Source organism: Asparagus officinalis, chromosome 7, assembly GCF_001876935.1.
Source record: "Asparagus officinalis chromosome 7, Aspof.V1, whole genome shotgun sequence".
NCBI lineage: Eukaryota > Viridiplantae > Streptophyta > Magnoliopsida > Asparagales > Asparagaceae > Asparagus > Asparagus officinalis.
Window position 1 is genome coordinate 84,716,432 of NC_033800.1, and position 17,348 is coordinate 84,733,779.

Genomic DNA, 17,348 nt, shown 5'->3' on the forward strand with positions numbered 1-17,348 from the left:
TCTCTTGTGCGCACCAAAAGATCTTCACCACCTCTGTTGTTCTTGTGCTCCACCTGCATCACTCGTCTCAAACTATATTGGTGCACCTCTCCTACTCCACACTACGAGCTGTATGCCTATATCTCCTCCATCATTTGGCTTGGACCGAATATGAGCGCTCATCGTCTTCAAGTCCAATGCTACCATCTCCATCAGCATGTGTGTCACTCAGTCGTGTCTGCTTACAAGCTCCACCTAATCTGGCATTGTCCTTCTTAAGTCTACACACCAACCAACTCTTGCTCCTACGAGGACTCTGAATAATTATATGCTAACAACTCTACTGTTAGAATCACGTCTGATTCTCTACACCAGTTTCATCAGTCGCATACTTGTTTGCCCTATCTGCCATTAGATTTGTCTCGCCATCACTATCAGTACTTTTCTATACTTTCTGATCAATCTGAGCAAAATCTAAAAAATCAAACCCTCCCATTGCCTTCAAATCACTCCAAAACCTAGGAATCAACTCCTAGATCGTCGAAATCCACCTCCAAACCCTCAATCAGAAGATAAATTAATATGGACTGTCGGATTTAATTCAATAATTTTTAACCATATCCTCACCCACGTGAACAGTGTTCCCGTTGCTACAGTATTCCCGATGCTGCAGTACCACTTTTTCCTTTTTCCCTTTCTTCATCTTGATTCTTGTATTACAACCGATCTTCACTTTTGTGCAACGTCTATGCGAACTTGCTCCTGAATCCATCATCATAGCTCTGGTACCACTTGTTGGGGAATTTTAGTCTCTCTGCCTACTACGATCTTCACAACTCGAAAATCAACCCATAATCAACAAGATAGAAAATAAACACAATCAAGAAGAAGAACACCGATATTTACATAGTTCGGTTGACCAATTTCGACCTACATCCACGGGGAAATAATACGAGAAATCCACTATGCATCAGGAAGAACTATAAGAGGAACCACTCAACTCTCTTCTCACAATCTCTCAACCTCATATACATAATCAACTCTCATTTTCTCTCCAAAACTCACTATTTACAATCCTTTGAAACATACAATGACTATGAAATCATCTCCCAATGTTATAATTTTTTGCACGGATAAAGACTACGAAATCCTCACCTCTCGCAAATATTCTTGAATCAGGCTACGCCCTCTGCTAACCCTAGATTACAGGAATATTAAATCTATCTCTCCTCTCCTTAGTTTTTTCCTCCAATAATAGAAGAATATATATTAAACCAAAACTCTATCTCTAGCCTAACTTCCTACTTAGAATATGATTCATACTCCTAATCATGATGAAACACAATCTCCTAATCATAATAGATTTTAAACCTATCTAATTCTCATGAAGTTATACAAAGAATCAAAGACAATTCCAACAGTATCTTTGGTACTCCATCCTTTCGCTCAAAAAATAAAAATAAAAATAAAAATTGGGGTTAATATATCATACACCATAGATCCCAATTATATAGTGTCCCAACTTATTATCAACATCTAGTTTGATTTTGACAAATAGATGCTTAATTGGGTAATTTTCTTTTACTATGAGGATGAAAGAGTCACGAAAAAAAAGTCCGTACAATCTATGTGCCAAAATTAAACTACATGGTTAAAGAGTTCCAAGGTGCAATATAATACAGGGTATACATGTGATTAATAGATATATGAGTGATTTCACATATTTTTGTATTGCTTGGACTGGTAAGTTGTTATGTGCATCTCCAATTGAATTATTCGTTTTTTATAGGTTAAATTTTGAACTAAGATGTGTGTATGTTTTTCAATAGACAGAGTACATATCCCATCATAATTTTGCTGGCGTCTACTTTTTTGATTACGACATGCTACATGTTATGGTGATCTATATCATGATTATAGGATTAGACCAGTAATTGTGACTGTGAACAGTGAGCACCTTAAGAGGGTCGTTCAGTCGACTGTGCCCCGTACTGATTCCCTGCTTGGTATCCTATTTGTTGCGTTTTCTATTATTCACTCATTCAAGATAAGGGGTCGGACGATGAAAATGATGTCACATGGGCTAATCAGTGAAATAGTAACCTTGAAGGACTTTGTCATTGTCCTCTCTGAAGATGACAGCTGGGCACCCATCAAAGAGGACGAAAATCTTGCCTGCGTGTTGAGATTGATCGACCGCCCAACAGATCTGCTATGTACGGTAGATCTAAAAAACACCGTTCAAAGAAATGTTGGATTTTGATCAAAAAAAGAAATGTTGGATTAAAAAAAAAATCAAATGTGTTCAGTTTAGATAACGGGGAAAACACAAAAGAAAAGAGATCATCAGATAAAAACAACTGCAGCCGATAACTCGAATTTTATTTCATTAAAGTTATTGATGTGGAGGCAATTGCTTAGGCCTTTTTGGGGAAATCGGATTATGCGAAGAAGCTCCGACGATCTAAGAAAAAATGATGATTTTTGGCCATATTTCGATGCATGTGCAACTTTAACGGACCGTAACTTTTGATTCTCTCCATATTATCACTATTAATATATATTTTTAGAAAGCTAGAGAAGTGCTCTACAAATAAAATTGCTTTGCTTTTCAAAACCGAGTTTCAGGATCAAAGAAAATCGTCTTCAAGCTCAAACTGCATGTCCAAGAGCTTTGATCTAATCTAGTTTCTAGGTCTTAGGAAACATTATTTCTAGGATGTATATTTGCTTTAGGAAAGGTTATTTTCGTATTTTCGCATTGTTTTATTCCATATATAGGGCGAACAAATTTGTGAGGCTCTTAAGACTGGTTATTTTTTTGAAAGTTTTTTATTTCTAGGGTTCTCTAGGGTTTGTACCATTTTACTCATACGAGAACGAGTAGTTATCTTCTTTAATTACGCGTGTACTGTATTAGTTGATATTCAGAGACAAGCTGCTTCTTACTATGGCAGTCGACGATAATGAATTTAATCACCCACCCAATGATATCTAGCAACAAGTTGATGCTCAAGATTGGCGTATTAAAGAAATCATCACGGTGATTAGAAACTTACTGCTGCTGTAAACAGAGGAAACCAAAATGAAGTCAGTGATGAGGTGTGTGCCCAGGATGTTCCTTATAATCGACCTTCCAGGGCTGCTATTCGTGCTCAGTGTCAAAAGCAAGATGCTGAGAATAAGGATATGAAGGATTATGGAGTGTTTTAGGATGAAGTTGCTCTTGATGAAAGGAGACATGGTCCCGATTACCTTACTAGGGTTAAGAATCTTCCATGCATTTGGGGTAATCTCGACATTAAAGAGTTCCTTGATTGGCTTCACCAGATCGAGAAATTTCTGAGCTTCAATCCATCCCTGATGGAAAGCAAGTTTCTTTGGTGACATATAAGTTTCTAGATGGAGCTACAACATGGTGGGATCAACTCTAATTAAATTGGACCCGCCAACACAAACTATCAATTTGTACTCGGCATCACATGAGCTGTGATTAAGATTCTTGGCCGTGGATTATGATCATATCTTACTCTCTAAGTTTAACTGTTTTCTCCAAGGTATGTATTCTATTCATGAATATACTACCAAATTCCTTTCTTTGTCAACCGGAAACAACTTGAACGAGACTGAATCCTAGCAAATTTCTCGTTATAATAATCGCTTAAAGAGCATGGTTCAAGATAAATTGGCCCTACATACTATGTGGAGACTGTAGGCGTCTAAAATTGCCTATGAGAGCCCGCACGAAACTGGAAGCAAAGAGTGGACGAGTCAAGAAGGTTTACTCAATCAGCTCGTGCGCGTCGGTCGACACGCGTGCATCAATCAGTTCGTGCGCGTCGGTCAATACACACGCGTCAAACAACACCCGCGCGTCAACCAGCTCGCGCGCGTCGATCAACACGCGTGCGTCAATCAGCTCGCGTACGTCAATTAGTTCGTGCGCGTCGATCAACACGTGCGCGTCAACCAGCTCGCGCGCATCGGTCAACACGCACGCGTTAATCAGTTCGTGCACGTTGGTCAACACGCGCACATCGATCAACACGCGCGTGTCAATCAGCTCACGCGCGTCAATTAGTTCATGCGCATCGATCAACACGCGCGCGTCGATCAGCTCGAGCGCGTCAGTCAACACACGCACGTCAATCAACGCATGCATGTCAACCAACGCATACAGCCCCAAGTAGTCGACGCGTTCGACGGCCAGTCCCGCAATAAAGCGTATAAGTCAACGAGTCAACCAAATACATGAAGTAGCGAAAAGTACAAGTTCCGGAAAGAAAAGCGCCGCAAAAGAAAGAACTTGACGGAGGCGACGGACCCGTGCCAGCGCGGGATGGCACAGGCCGACCCGCGCCAACGCGGGTCGGATTTGTCCGACCCGCGCGAGCGCGGGTCAGACCTTGCTGACCCGCGCCCCCCGCGAGTCAGCAGAGTCCGTCGCACAGTTCAGAGCCCGAAACGCGTTTTTGACGGTTTTAAAGCAGTTTTCGTAGGATTTATCTTTTCCAGGGTTTCCCAAACTAATTTGATATCATCTACAAATGTGGTTGGGCTGTTGTTAACTGAAGATAAGGCTAAATCACTTATTCTTATCCAAATACCCACACCCGAGGCCTATAAATATCAGCCCAAGGCGTCTATTTTACAGATCTAGAATTTTATCAAGAGGACAAGTTGCTGCTGGATAGAAGAGTTAAGGAGCATGAAATTTCAGCGAAGGCCAACGAGATCCCGACGAACTTCAGCACAAAGGAGAAGTCTTTTGAAGGATCCGAAGCCCCGCACGTCCGTTCCTTGAGATTAGGCTTAGTCTTAATCTCGAGAAGAGGTATTGATTTCACTTGGCCGATTTTAGAGCTTCAAGCAAATACTTCCTTTGTGAAGTAGGAGCTCCGTCAATTTTCTAACAATCGGATCCGATCCGCGGTCGTCCACGGATAAACCACAGCACCGGTAAAGAACTCACGCAAGCAAAAGCCGAAACGATTCTTGTGTTTATTTTCAAGAGAGTTGTAATTTTTTTATTTTTATTATTTGAATTCATTTGTAAACGATTGAAGTTTTAGTGAAATCAATGATGAAGGTGACTTTCAACGAAAACAAACTGGCGACCACAGTGGGAGTCGACAGCCTTTCTGCGAAGACTGACGTGTCACAACCTCAGATCCTCATCTCGGTTAAAACAGAGATCGAATATCAGTTCAACCAGCAGAAGTACGAGGAATACTTATCCTCCTCCTCCAGATCGGCCTCTCCTCGTAGTGTTAGCCCTTGTGTTTTGATGATATTTTACAACCACCATTATCGGTACTAATTGCTTGTTGAGTGATATTGTAGTTAATATATATGTCAAGCTTGTTAGTACCATATATGGATGATTGGATGGAATATGAGCTACAACGATGATATCCAAAGGAGGAGGAGGCATAGTGATGAAGCAATGTTAACGATGATATCCAAAGGAGGAGGAGGCATAGTGATGAAGCAATGTTAATTCAAGAACAACAAATACAATGAGAAGCTTCATCAACTCAAGCTATATCAAGACTCAAAGAATTATAATTCTATGTGAGGATATTAGCTAGTTTTTCTTTTTTCTCTAGTACTAGATTGTAGGCAAGTAGTTGTAGATTTCATTTGAAGCTATTCGGGATATCACACACACTTGCACACTTTAAAAACTTGTATTTTGGTTCTTTTGTCAAAATGATATTTTTCATAAATACGAGGACCTTTTTGCAAAATCTCTTTTCAAACAAGTTTGTCAAAATGTTTATAAACTATTCTCAAAGTTTTATATTTTTCTAAATTTATTTGATAATTTTTAACAAAGTTCAAAGTGATATTTTCTGTGTGCATGTTTATGAGTCGACTCATGAACAGTATTGAGTCGACTCATAAACTTCCCCGTAGTTCTTATTTGTTTCTGAAGAGTCGACTCACAACATCATGAGTCGACCCATTAGATTGAGTCGACTCATGACTGTCATAGGTCGACTCATAAACTGTGCTGAAATATGTGTTTTGTTTCTGCTGAGTTGACCCATGACCTCATGAGTTGACCCATACATAATGAGTCGACTCATGAATTTTATGAGTCAACCCATAAGTTGATTTTTAGCCTGTAACGGCTAATTATGAGTCGACTTATGAATAGTACTGAGTCGACTCATAACACTGTAACGGCTATTTTTGTATAGTTTTAGAATTCCTATTTTTGGAGGATTTTGTCTGATTCTTTGGGGCTTTGGCTGTTGTTTTCTTTCCTCATAAATACCCAACACCCCAACCACTTCAGAATTAAGCTTTTATTGCAAAAATCTTGTTTTCAAGTTTATTGTTTTCAAAGAGCTTCAACTTTCATCTTGGTAATCACTGTTTTATTTTCACATCCCAAGCTTCAAGTGCAATCTCTCTCCTTGCCATAGGGACATTGTAAAGAGAGAGTTTTTTACACCATTACTACTGTTGAGAGCTTGATCTTGTGGAGACCAACTGTGTGGGAGTGAGATCTTGTGGAGATCGACTGTGTAGTTGTAAGATCTTGTGGAGATCGTTGTGTAGAAGAAGTTCCGACTTCCAAACCGGGTTATGTAGTGGATTTCTCCTCGAGAGTGGGGAGCGGGGACGTAGGTCAGAGGACCGAACCTCGTTATCACATCACGCATCACTTGGATAACGATTTCTAACTCTATCTCCTTTACATTAGTTGTTCTTGGTTGTAGTGTGTTGCTTGTCTTATTTTTATTGTATATTTATAGCCTTTAGACCCTAATCACCCCTCTAGGGTCCAATAATTGGTATCAGAGCTTGGTCTCTATATTAGTTTTTGGTCTAACCATATTAGAGAAAAGATCCTATGGAGGCTTCAATGAATGTGTATATGTTAGAAAGACAATCCACCACTAGATCCTTACTTTTTACCGGTAGTAATTTTGCATATTGGAAAGCTAGGATGAGAATCTATCTCCGTTGCATTGACCTTGACATCCTAGACATCATTGAAAAGAAATATGTAGAAAAGCCTAAAACTAGCTCTATGACCGATGGTGAGAGGCTCCAAGCCAATCTCAATGTAAAGGCCATGAATGCCTTAATTTGTGACCTCACACCAAATGAATACAATAGGGTTTCTACTTGTGCTACCGCATATGAGATTTGGACCAAACTTTGCATCACACATGAGGGAACCCCCCAAGTTAAGGAATCAAAGATTAGTGGGCTTATGCATGATTATGAATTATTTAAAATGCTTCCTAATGAACCCATTGATGCTATGTTTTCTCGCTTTACTAACATAATCAATGAATTGCATGGTCTTGACAAGAAATTAACTATCTAAGAGACGAACTACAAGATCCTTCGTTCATTGACTCCGATATGGGAACCCAAAGCTACGGCCATAGAGGAAGCTCATGACCTTACCACTCTTGCTCTCGATGGTCTCATCGGTAAGCTCAAGGTTCATGAGAAGAAGCTCAAGGGAAAGGAGAAGGAGGAAGTGCCCTCACTGGAAGTTGAGGAGCCATCACAAAAAATGAAGACCATAGCTCTCAAAGGGGCTAGTGATAACTCCTCCTCATCCTCGGATAGTGAAGTTGATTTTTCTAGAGAAGTGGCTCACCTCTCTAGAAGAATTTCTAGACTCATTAAATTAAACAAGAAGTTTAATCCCTGATCTAACAACAAGTTTTCTTCACGTGTAGGGAAGTGCTTTGAATGCAATGAACCAGGTCATATCGCCAAGGATTGCCCTAAGCTCAAGGAGAAATACTTGAAGTACAAGAAGAAGAAAGCCATGTATGCCGGATGGGAGGAATCCGAACCAAGCGATTCAGATAGCAATGAAGAAGGAGCTAAGATTGCTATTCATGATCCCAACATTTGCTTCATGGCTCTTGAAAAGGAGGTAGTTTCTGACACTGAAAGTGAATCCTTTTTATATGCAATGCGATCTAGCTACGACATTAGAAGAATTGAACTTTGAGTTTAAAAGGATGTCAAAAGAATTTTCTTCCTTTAAAAAGTTGCATGCTTCTTGTGATGCCAAACTAGAACAACTACAAACCTCTCTTGCATTAAAAGATAAATTGCAAGGGGATCTTGATTTTGAAAACAAACAATTAAGATCCAAGATTGAAAGACTTGGAATTAAGAGTGGTAGGATTAGACCCACTCATGCTTATGCTAATCATCATCACCATGGTAGAAATAGATTTTATAGATCTCATACTCAAACACACAAAAGAAATTTTGTGTGCACATATTGTATGAAACATGGTCATATTTCTACTTATTATAGGATTAAAGATAATCATGATTTTTATGGAATGACATGGGTACCCAAAGGTATGAAGCTTCCTAACCACCAAGGACCTAAGATTTGGGTACCTAAAGTTACTACACCTTCATCTCTTGTAGGGAACATCACGAACACGACGTAGAGAGATGTGGTACCTTGATAGTGGTTGGTCACATTATATGATGGGCAACAAAGAATTATTTGCAACCCTATCAAGGATTGAAGGAGGTAGCGTCTCCTTCGGTGGTGGAGAGAAAGGTAAAATCATTGGTATTGGATATATTAGTAAGACACCCTCTCCTGTTATAGAAGATGTTTATTTGGTTAATGGCTTGAATCATAATCTTCTTAGCATTAGCCAATTAAGTGATAAAGGTTTTGATATTTTCTTTAAACCGGACAAATGCATTATTAGCTCAAATGGAAAAACTATTTTTGTTGCTAATAGAAAATCTAATGTATACATTTTTAAGATGAATGAGCTATTAGATCAAGATGTCAAATGCCTTGCGGCGGTTGATGAAAACCCTTGGATTTGGCATAAGAGACTTGGACATACAAATATGGAATTGATATCAAAATTATCCAAGAAGAATCTTGTAAAAGGGTTACCAAACTTGCATTTCATCAAGGATACCATTTGTGAAGATTGTGCTAAAGGTAAACAAACTAAGTCTACCTTCAAATCCATCAATGAGGTATCAACTTCTAAACCTTTGTAATTACTTCATCTTGATTTATTTGGTCCTATGCGTGTTACTTATCTTGGAGGCAAACACTATGTTTTTGTTATCATTGATGATTTTTCTCATTTTACTTGGACAATCTTTCTTGCAAGTAAAAATGAATGTTTTGAAGAATTTTCGAATCATGTTAAAAGAATTAAAAATGAAAAAGAATTGAAAGTTGTTAAAATAAGAAGTGATCATGGTGGTGAATTTCAAAATAATTTTTTCTATGATTTTTATGCACATCGTGGTATAACTCATATGTTTTCCGCTCCTAGAACACCATAACAAAATGGTGTTATTGAACGAAAAAATCGCACCATACAAGATATGTCACGAACTATGTTAAACTCTTTTGATTTGCCTAAATATTTTTGGGTGGAAGCTGTCAATACGGCTTGCTATGTTTTAAATTGTGTTTTGATTAGACCAAAGCTTAAGAAAACTCCTTATGAACTATTTTATGGCAAAACTCCATTTATTGGATATTTTCGTATCTTTGGTTGTAAATATTTTATTTTAAATATAAAAGATCACCATGATAAATTTGATTCCAAAATTGATGTTGGCATTTTCTTAGGGTATGCACCTCGAAGTAAGGCTTATAGGGTCTTCAACAAACGAACTCTTATTATTGAAGAATCTATAAACGTTACTTTTGATGAGACTAATATTGGTTCATAAGTTATTTTTCCTAGGAAAGATGATGATGATGTTGAGGGAGGATTGGAACCTTTGCAACTTAATAATACACCCTCTATAGAAGCACAAAAAGATGTGGAAAGCACCAACACTCATGAACAAGAAGAACTTCCCAAAGCATGGAAATTTACATCAAACCATCCAAAGGAGCAAATAATTGGGAGTCCTTCACAAGGGGTTGTTACTCGCTCAAAAGCTTTGAGTGGGTGTGGTAATGTTACCTTCTTATCTCATATAGAACCTAAAAAGATTAATGATGCTTTAAATGATGAATTTTGGGTTTTAGCTATGCATAAAGAACTAAATAATTTTCAAAGAAATAATGTTTGGAAACTAGTTGTTAGACCTAACAATGCTAGTGTAATTAGAACAAAATGAGTTTTTAGAAACAAACTTGATGAACATAACATTGTAACTAGAAATAAAGCTCGTTTGGTTGCCCAATGATACAATCAAGAGGAGGGCATAGACTATGATGAAGCATTTGCACCGGTTACAAGGTTAGAATCAATTAGGATGTTTTTGGCATTTGCAAGCTTTAAGGATTTCAAATTATTTCAAATCGCTGTTAAAAGTGCATTTCTAAATGGTTTTATAGAATAGTAAGTATATGTTGAGCAACCCCCCGGTTTTATAGATCATGCCTTTCTAAATCATGTTTACCGAGTTCAAAAAACTTTATATGGGTTGAAACAAACTCCTAGAGCTTGGTATGCTCGCCTCTCTAGTTTTCTTATTGGAAATGTTTTTTCTAAAGGAACAATTGATAATACTCTTTTTGTGAGAAAAAGGAAAAATGAGTTCATTTTAGTTCAAATATATGTTGATGATATCATTTTCGGTGCTATTAATGAATCTTTATGCAAGGAATTTTCTAAAGTTATGCAAGATCATTTTGAGATGAGCATGATGAGAGAGCTCATATTCTTTCTTGGGCTCCAAGTCAAGCAAACTAAGGATGAGATATTCATTTCTCAAAGCAAGTATGCTAGAGAATTAGTAAAGAAATTTAATTTGGAGAATTCTAATCATGCACCAACTTCCATGAGTACAACTTTCAAGCTTGATGTGGATGGGAGTGGTGAGGATGTGGACCAAAAACTATACCGATGTATGATAGGTAGTCTTCTTTATCTCACCGCTAGTAGACTCGATATCATGTTTAGTGTGTGTGCATGTGCACGTTTTCAAGCTTCTCCTAAAACGTCTCATTTAATTGTGGTTAAAAGGATTATTAAATATGTCAATGGAACAATTGATCTTGGTTTATTTTATCCTAAAAGCACCTCTTTTGATCTTTATGGTTTTTGTGATGCCGACTTTGCCGGATGTAAGGTAGATTGCAAAAGTACGAGTGGAACATACTAATTCTTGGGAAATTCTCTTGTTTCTTGGGCTTCTAAGAAACAAAATTGTGTTGCATTGTCCACTACGGAAGCGGAATACATTACCGCTGGCTTATGTTGTGCCCAAGTTTTGTGGATGAAACAAAGTTTGGTTGACTATGATTTGAATTTTCAAAATATAAAAATCTTTTGTGATAACACTAGTGCTATTAATATTTCAAAAAAATCGGTTTTGCATTCTAGAACCAAGCATATTGATGTGCGCCATCATTTCTTACGCGATCATGTAGAGAGGCAAGATGTTTTCCTTGTGTATATTGACACTAAATCTCAATTAACGAACATTTTTACCAAGCCTCTTAGGGAAGAAGATTTTTGTCGCATAAGAAATGGTTTGGGTTTATGCACTATGTGAAAGTTCTATTTGCTTGCTTGGTTAGTTGTATTTTATATCCATTTTTTTATTACCATTTCATTTCCCTTTTTTTTATGGTGACAAAGGGGGAGATAAATCTCCTCATTTGTGCACATAGTAAGGAGGGGGCTCATAGATAAGGGGAGCACCTATCTATAAGCTATATTTATTTTGCTCTTATATAATGGTTGGTTGTCATCATCAGAAAGGGGAAGATTGTTAGTCATTGTGTTTTGATGATGTTTTACAACCACCATTATCAGTACTAATTGCTTGTTGAGTGATATTATAGTTAATATATATATCAAGCTTGTTAGTATCACATATGGAGGATTAGATGAAATATGAGCTACAACGATGAAATCCAAAGGAGGAGGAGGCATAGTGATGAAGCAATGTTAATTCAAGAACAACAAATGCAATGAGAAGCTTCATCAACTCAAGCTATATCAAGACTCAAAGAATTGTAATTATATGTGAGGATATTAGCTAGTTTTTCTTTTCTCTCTAGTGCTAGATTGTAGGCAAGTAGTTGTAGATTTTATTTGAAGCTATTCGGGATATCACACACACTTTCACACTTTAAAAACTTGTATTTTGGTTCTTTTGTCAAAATGATATTTTTCATAAATACGATGACCTTTTTGCAAAATCTCTTTTCAAACAAGTTTGTCAAAATGTTTATAAACTATTCTCAAAGTTTTACATTTTTCTGAATTTATTTGATAATTTTTAACAAAGTTCAAAGTGATATTTTCTGTGTGCATTTTTAACAAAGTTCAAAGTGATATTTTCTGTGTGCATGTTTATGAGTCGACTCATGAACAGTATTGAGTCAACTCATAAACTGTCCCGTAGTTGTTATTTGTTTCTGACGAGTTGACTCACAACATCATGAGTTGACCTATTAGGTTGAGTCGACTCATGACTGTCATAGGTCGACTCATAAACTGTGCTGGAATATGTGTTTTGTTTGTGCTGAGTCGACCCATGACCTCATGAGTCGACTCATGCATAATGAGTCGACTCATGAATTTTATGAGTCGACCCATAAGTTGATTTTTAGCCTGTAATGGCTAATTATGAGTCGACTCATGAATAGTACTGAGTCGACTCATAACACTATAATGGCTATTTTTGTACAGTTTCAGAATTCTTGTTTTTGGGGGATTTTGTCTGATTCTTTGGGGCTTTGGTTGCTGTTTTCTTTCCTCATAAATACCCAACACCCCAACCACTTCAGAATTAAGCTTTTATTGCAAAACTCTTGTTTTCAAGTTTATTGTTTTTAAAGAGCTTCAACTTTCATCTTGGTAATCACTGTTTCGTTTTCACATCCCAAGCTTCAAGTGTAATCTCTCTCCTTGCTATAGGGACATTGTAAAGAGAGAGTTTTTTACACCATTACTACTGTTGAGAGCTTGATCTTGTGAAGATCAACTGTGTGAGAGTGAGATCTTGTGGAGATCGACTGTGTAGTTGTGAGATCTTGTGGAGATCGTTGTGTTGAAGAAGTTCAGGCTTCCAAACTGGGTTGTGTAGTGGATTTCTTCTCGAGAGTGGGGAGCGGGGACGTAGGTCAGAGGACCAAACCTCGTTATCATATCGCGCGTCACTTGGATAATGATTTCTAACTCTATCTCCTTTACATTAGTTGTTCTTGATTGTAGTGTGTTTCTTATCTTATTTTTATTGCATATTTATAGCCTTTAGATCCTAATCACCCCCCCTTTAGGGTCCAACACGCAGGTGTAGGAAGGCCTACTCCAAGAAGACCCGTTGGACTTCAGCTTCAGAAGCCCAAGAAGAAGATCTTCCCACCACCGTTGCACTTGTGGCTCGCAACGCCCCACCGGCATCCGACGAGGCTAAAATCACGGATCTGAACCCCTTGAGCAAAGGGTTGACTGTTGATGATGTTCCCACTCTATCAAAGAGAGCACGTCTGAGGCGATGCCAACGCCTCGCACACCAGGCTGGCCAAAGCCTTGGAGCCAGTTGATGGAATCTGCTATGAAGCGAATCTGAAGTCCAGGAGGCGCCAACCGCCACGACAGCGAGTGGACAACCCCTCCTCCTTCAAACAAGCAAAGAACGAATGGATCCGTGTCAAAAGGACCTGATCGACTCTTCAAGAGCGGATTCAGAAACGCCGCGCATTGCTTGCACATGCAAGAATTCTTATGCAAGAAGCCAAAAAATTGAAGAATGAAGAAGTGGAAAAGAAGCCACAAAGACTGCACAAAGTATGGAGGCCAAAGTCTAAGACGGCGGCCAAAAAGATCAAAAAACGCGGGTCACTCAGATCTGACCCTCCAGCTCACGGGACACTCAAATCTCACCCTCCAGCCCGCGGGTCACCCAGATCCGACCCTCCAGCCCGCGGGTCACCCAGATCCGACCCTCCAGCTCATGGGTCACCCAGATCCGATCCTCCAGCTCGCGGGACACCCAGATCTGACCCTCTAACTCGCGGGCCACCCAGATCCGACCATCTAGCTCAGGGGACACCCAGATCCGACCCTCTAACCCGCGGGTCACTCAAGTCTTACCCGTGCTAGGGTCAAGACAGAAAATGTTCTCTACCAATTTCTTCGATTCCATCGAGTTCTGCACCTCCGGTGGAGATCCGCGATAGCATGGATTTGTCCCGTTTTAAGATAAAGATCACAGATCACCTTGGCCCTTTACACGATGATCGAGGCAAAGCTCCTATCAAAGAGCGCTTAGGCCCATTGAACGGATCTCGAGCGGTTTTTTAGGCTGGAGGTCGTAGTTGTCCTCCTTAGCAGTGGAGGAGAACGCATGACGGGAAAACCCCTGTAAATGACCGCATTAGATTGGGTGTTGAAGTCCAAGAGCCTGTTGAAGGCCGACATTCACGAAGACATAGCCTCAGATATGCGACTCCTGAAGACGCTAACAAAGCGTTGAGTTCCCAGAAGAAAACGTACTCGTCGCATGAGGATGTTACACCTAGGGAGTCGTGCCAACACACGATGGGTTGCTCTGGTCATCAGACCGATGAGTTGTACTATCGGGCCTGGGGTATAAACAAGTCTCGGAGAAGGGATAATCAAGAACTGGACTCCCATTGTCCGTGTTCCAAAATTATCAAAGCGGTGTTGTCAGAATATTGCTGTTCTAAGACTATCCCAGAGAGAGTTTCAGTATTCGAAAGAATCTCCATCGGAACGTCCGAATCCAAACCAAGGCGTTTCCGTAGAAAGAAATCAGCTACTCAAGATGATGAATTTCCAGAAGTATCTGTCAATATGACTAGTAGAGGGAAATCAACACGACTCTTTTGTCCTGACCAGTTTTCAGGAGTATCCCAACGAATAACTCGATTACGATCGTGGACCAGTAGACGAAGGGATTACCAGAGGATGTAAAATGGACTACCCTCAGATGACGAAACGTCAGATGCTTGCTCAACAATGGCTTCTGATGATACAACATCTAGTACAGGGCAATCTTATGAGTCACTCATGATCAGCACGGAGCAGATGACTAAAATTCTCGAGGACGCTTTAACGAAGCAGAAAGAGAATTTTAAATTTGAAATGGAGATGGCTATGCAGCAGATAAGGGAAATGCATGACCAACAAATCGCAGTACTGACAAATCAGTAGGGAGAGTCCAGCCTGTTAAACCCTAGAGGGGGGGGGGTGATTAGGGTCTTATGCTAATCTAATCCGATTAAATGCCAATTAAAACTAATTAATAAGTTATCCTAGCAAGTATGAAATACAACAAGATACGTAAGCTAGGATAAGCAATATGAACAAATGAATATATCCTATCAATGAGATATTACAAATATATGAGCAAGGATATATGAACTAACACAAGGGTAAAATAAACAATCTACACAAGTGATAGGGTAAAATGATGAGCAATACACAAAGGCGATATAAGATATGAAAACAAGAAAAGAACGCCAATGCAATCACAAACAAAACGATATGTTTACGAGGTTCGGTCCCCACGACCTACGTCCCCGCTCCTCACCTCGAGGAGATCTCCACTATCACAACCGGGTTTTCTACGTTCACCCGAACAACGTTTATACCTCACAATACAATCACTATGTAATCACACCTCTCAATTAAGCTCACTCTCAATGTCACAAACCCACAATCCTAAATTATACTATGAATGTAAATACAATAAGCTCAATAGGTTGTGTGTGAACAAAGAGATAATAAAATCAACTAAACTCAATATGAACACTAGCTTAATAAAAAGATAATCAAACAATATAAAATATGAAGCTAGATTGAGTTTAGAAAACTTCTCAATAGATCAAGAGTGGAAGGAGAAGAGTTGGATGCTCAAACACCAATAGATGATCTCCTCAAGCTCTTGTGGAAGTGATTCTCAAAACCAAAACACTCAAATGCTTAAAAGCTTATAAACACACTTAAACCAAACATAAACCCTTGATTAAAACTTTCTTAAACTTGTTTTTAAACTCTCTTGGTTAGGTGGAGAGCTGAAGGCAATGAGGTATTTATACCCTCTTAAAACTTCAGCAAAACCCCAGCCAAAAAGACAAAAACAGCCCCAATAAACAGCTCAGGAAATAGCCGTTAGAAGTCCAACGGATCTATTGTCGGTCGACCGAAAATTCCGTCGGTCGACCGATGAGAGCCAAAACACGAAGAAAACTTTCTGGACTAACGTCGGTCGACCGGAAATTCTGTCGGTCGACCGATTTGAGCTCTCGGTCGACCGGACCGGTCGACCGATGACTCTCTGGAAAAATACTAACGAATGGTCAATTGACCGGTCGACCGTACCGGTCGACCGAAAACTAACATTCCAGAAAAAATCGGTTTTAGAGCTAATTTTAAAACACTGTTTAAAAATATCAAATAAATTCCAAAAAATGTAAAACTTTGGGGAATGATTGTAGACATGATAATACACATGCTACAAAAACTGGTTTTCTAAAAAGACTTCCCAAATGAGAAATACCATCATTTTACAAAATAGTCCAAAACATGAAAATGTAAACATATGAATCTTGACATTTTAGCTTAACCATGTTTTGAAACATTACAAAATGATTTTGTAGACTTAATAAAAGATGTATATGATTATTGTTAAGTCTATAAACCAAGAAAACAATATTTTCACAAATACAATAGAAAGTAAAACGTATGAGTATGTATATGAAAATATATTTGTTTCATATCTATGAAATTAAACCAAAACAACTTATCCACATAGAAAACAAGCATGTATACACATTTTTTGGAATTTATTTGTAAAAACTTTGTTTGTGGATAAAACTAAAAACCAAGATGTATATGTATATAACTATATATATATATATATATATATATATATATACTAAGAAACTAATAAATGTGTGTGTGAATATAATATTGAGCTTAGAGTATATAACACACATAATATAAACCTATACTAAATATACCCAAGCTTGATCTTGATCTTCATTGAAGCTCAACTTGGTACACATGCAGATGAAGCTTGAACTTGATCTTTAACTTTGAATTTGCAAGGCTTCACCGACATTCCGCCAACCTCCATTGGATTTCATCGTTGAAGCTCTATTCCATCCATCCTCCAACATATTGTTTGCCTAGAATAAATATAAAACACAAACACTAGACAAATAATATTAGATGTAAATTGTTTGTAAATCATCATCAAAACAAGAAGGCTAACACAGCCATCGTAATAATCCCAACCAAATTGATAGTGATCGGAAAGGGGAAGAGAATACCAACATGGAACTTATACCCGACCTTACGATAGTTATAGCAAACTCCCTGGAACTTGCGCTGCTGATGCTCTCTCTGATCATGCTGGGGTCCCTTCTTATGAGGACCTTGCTG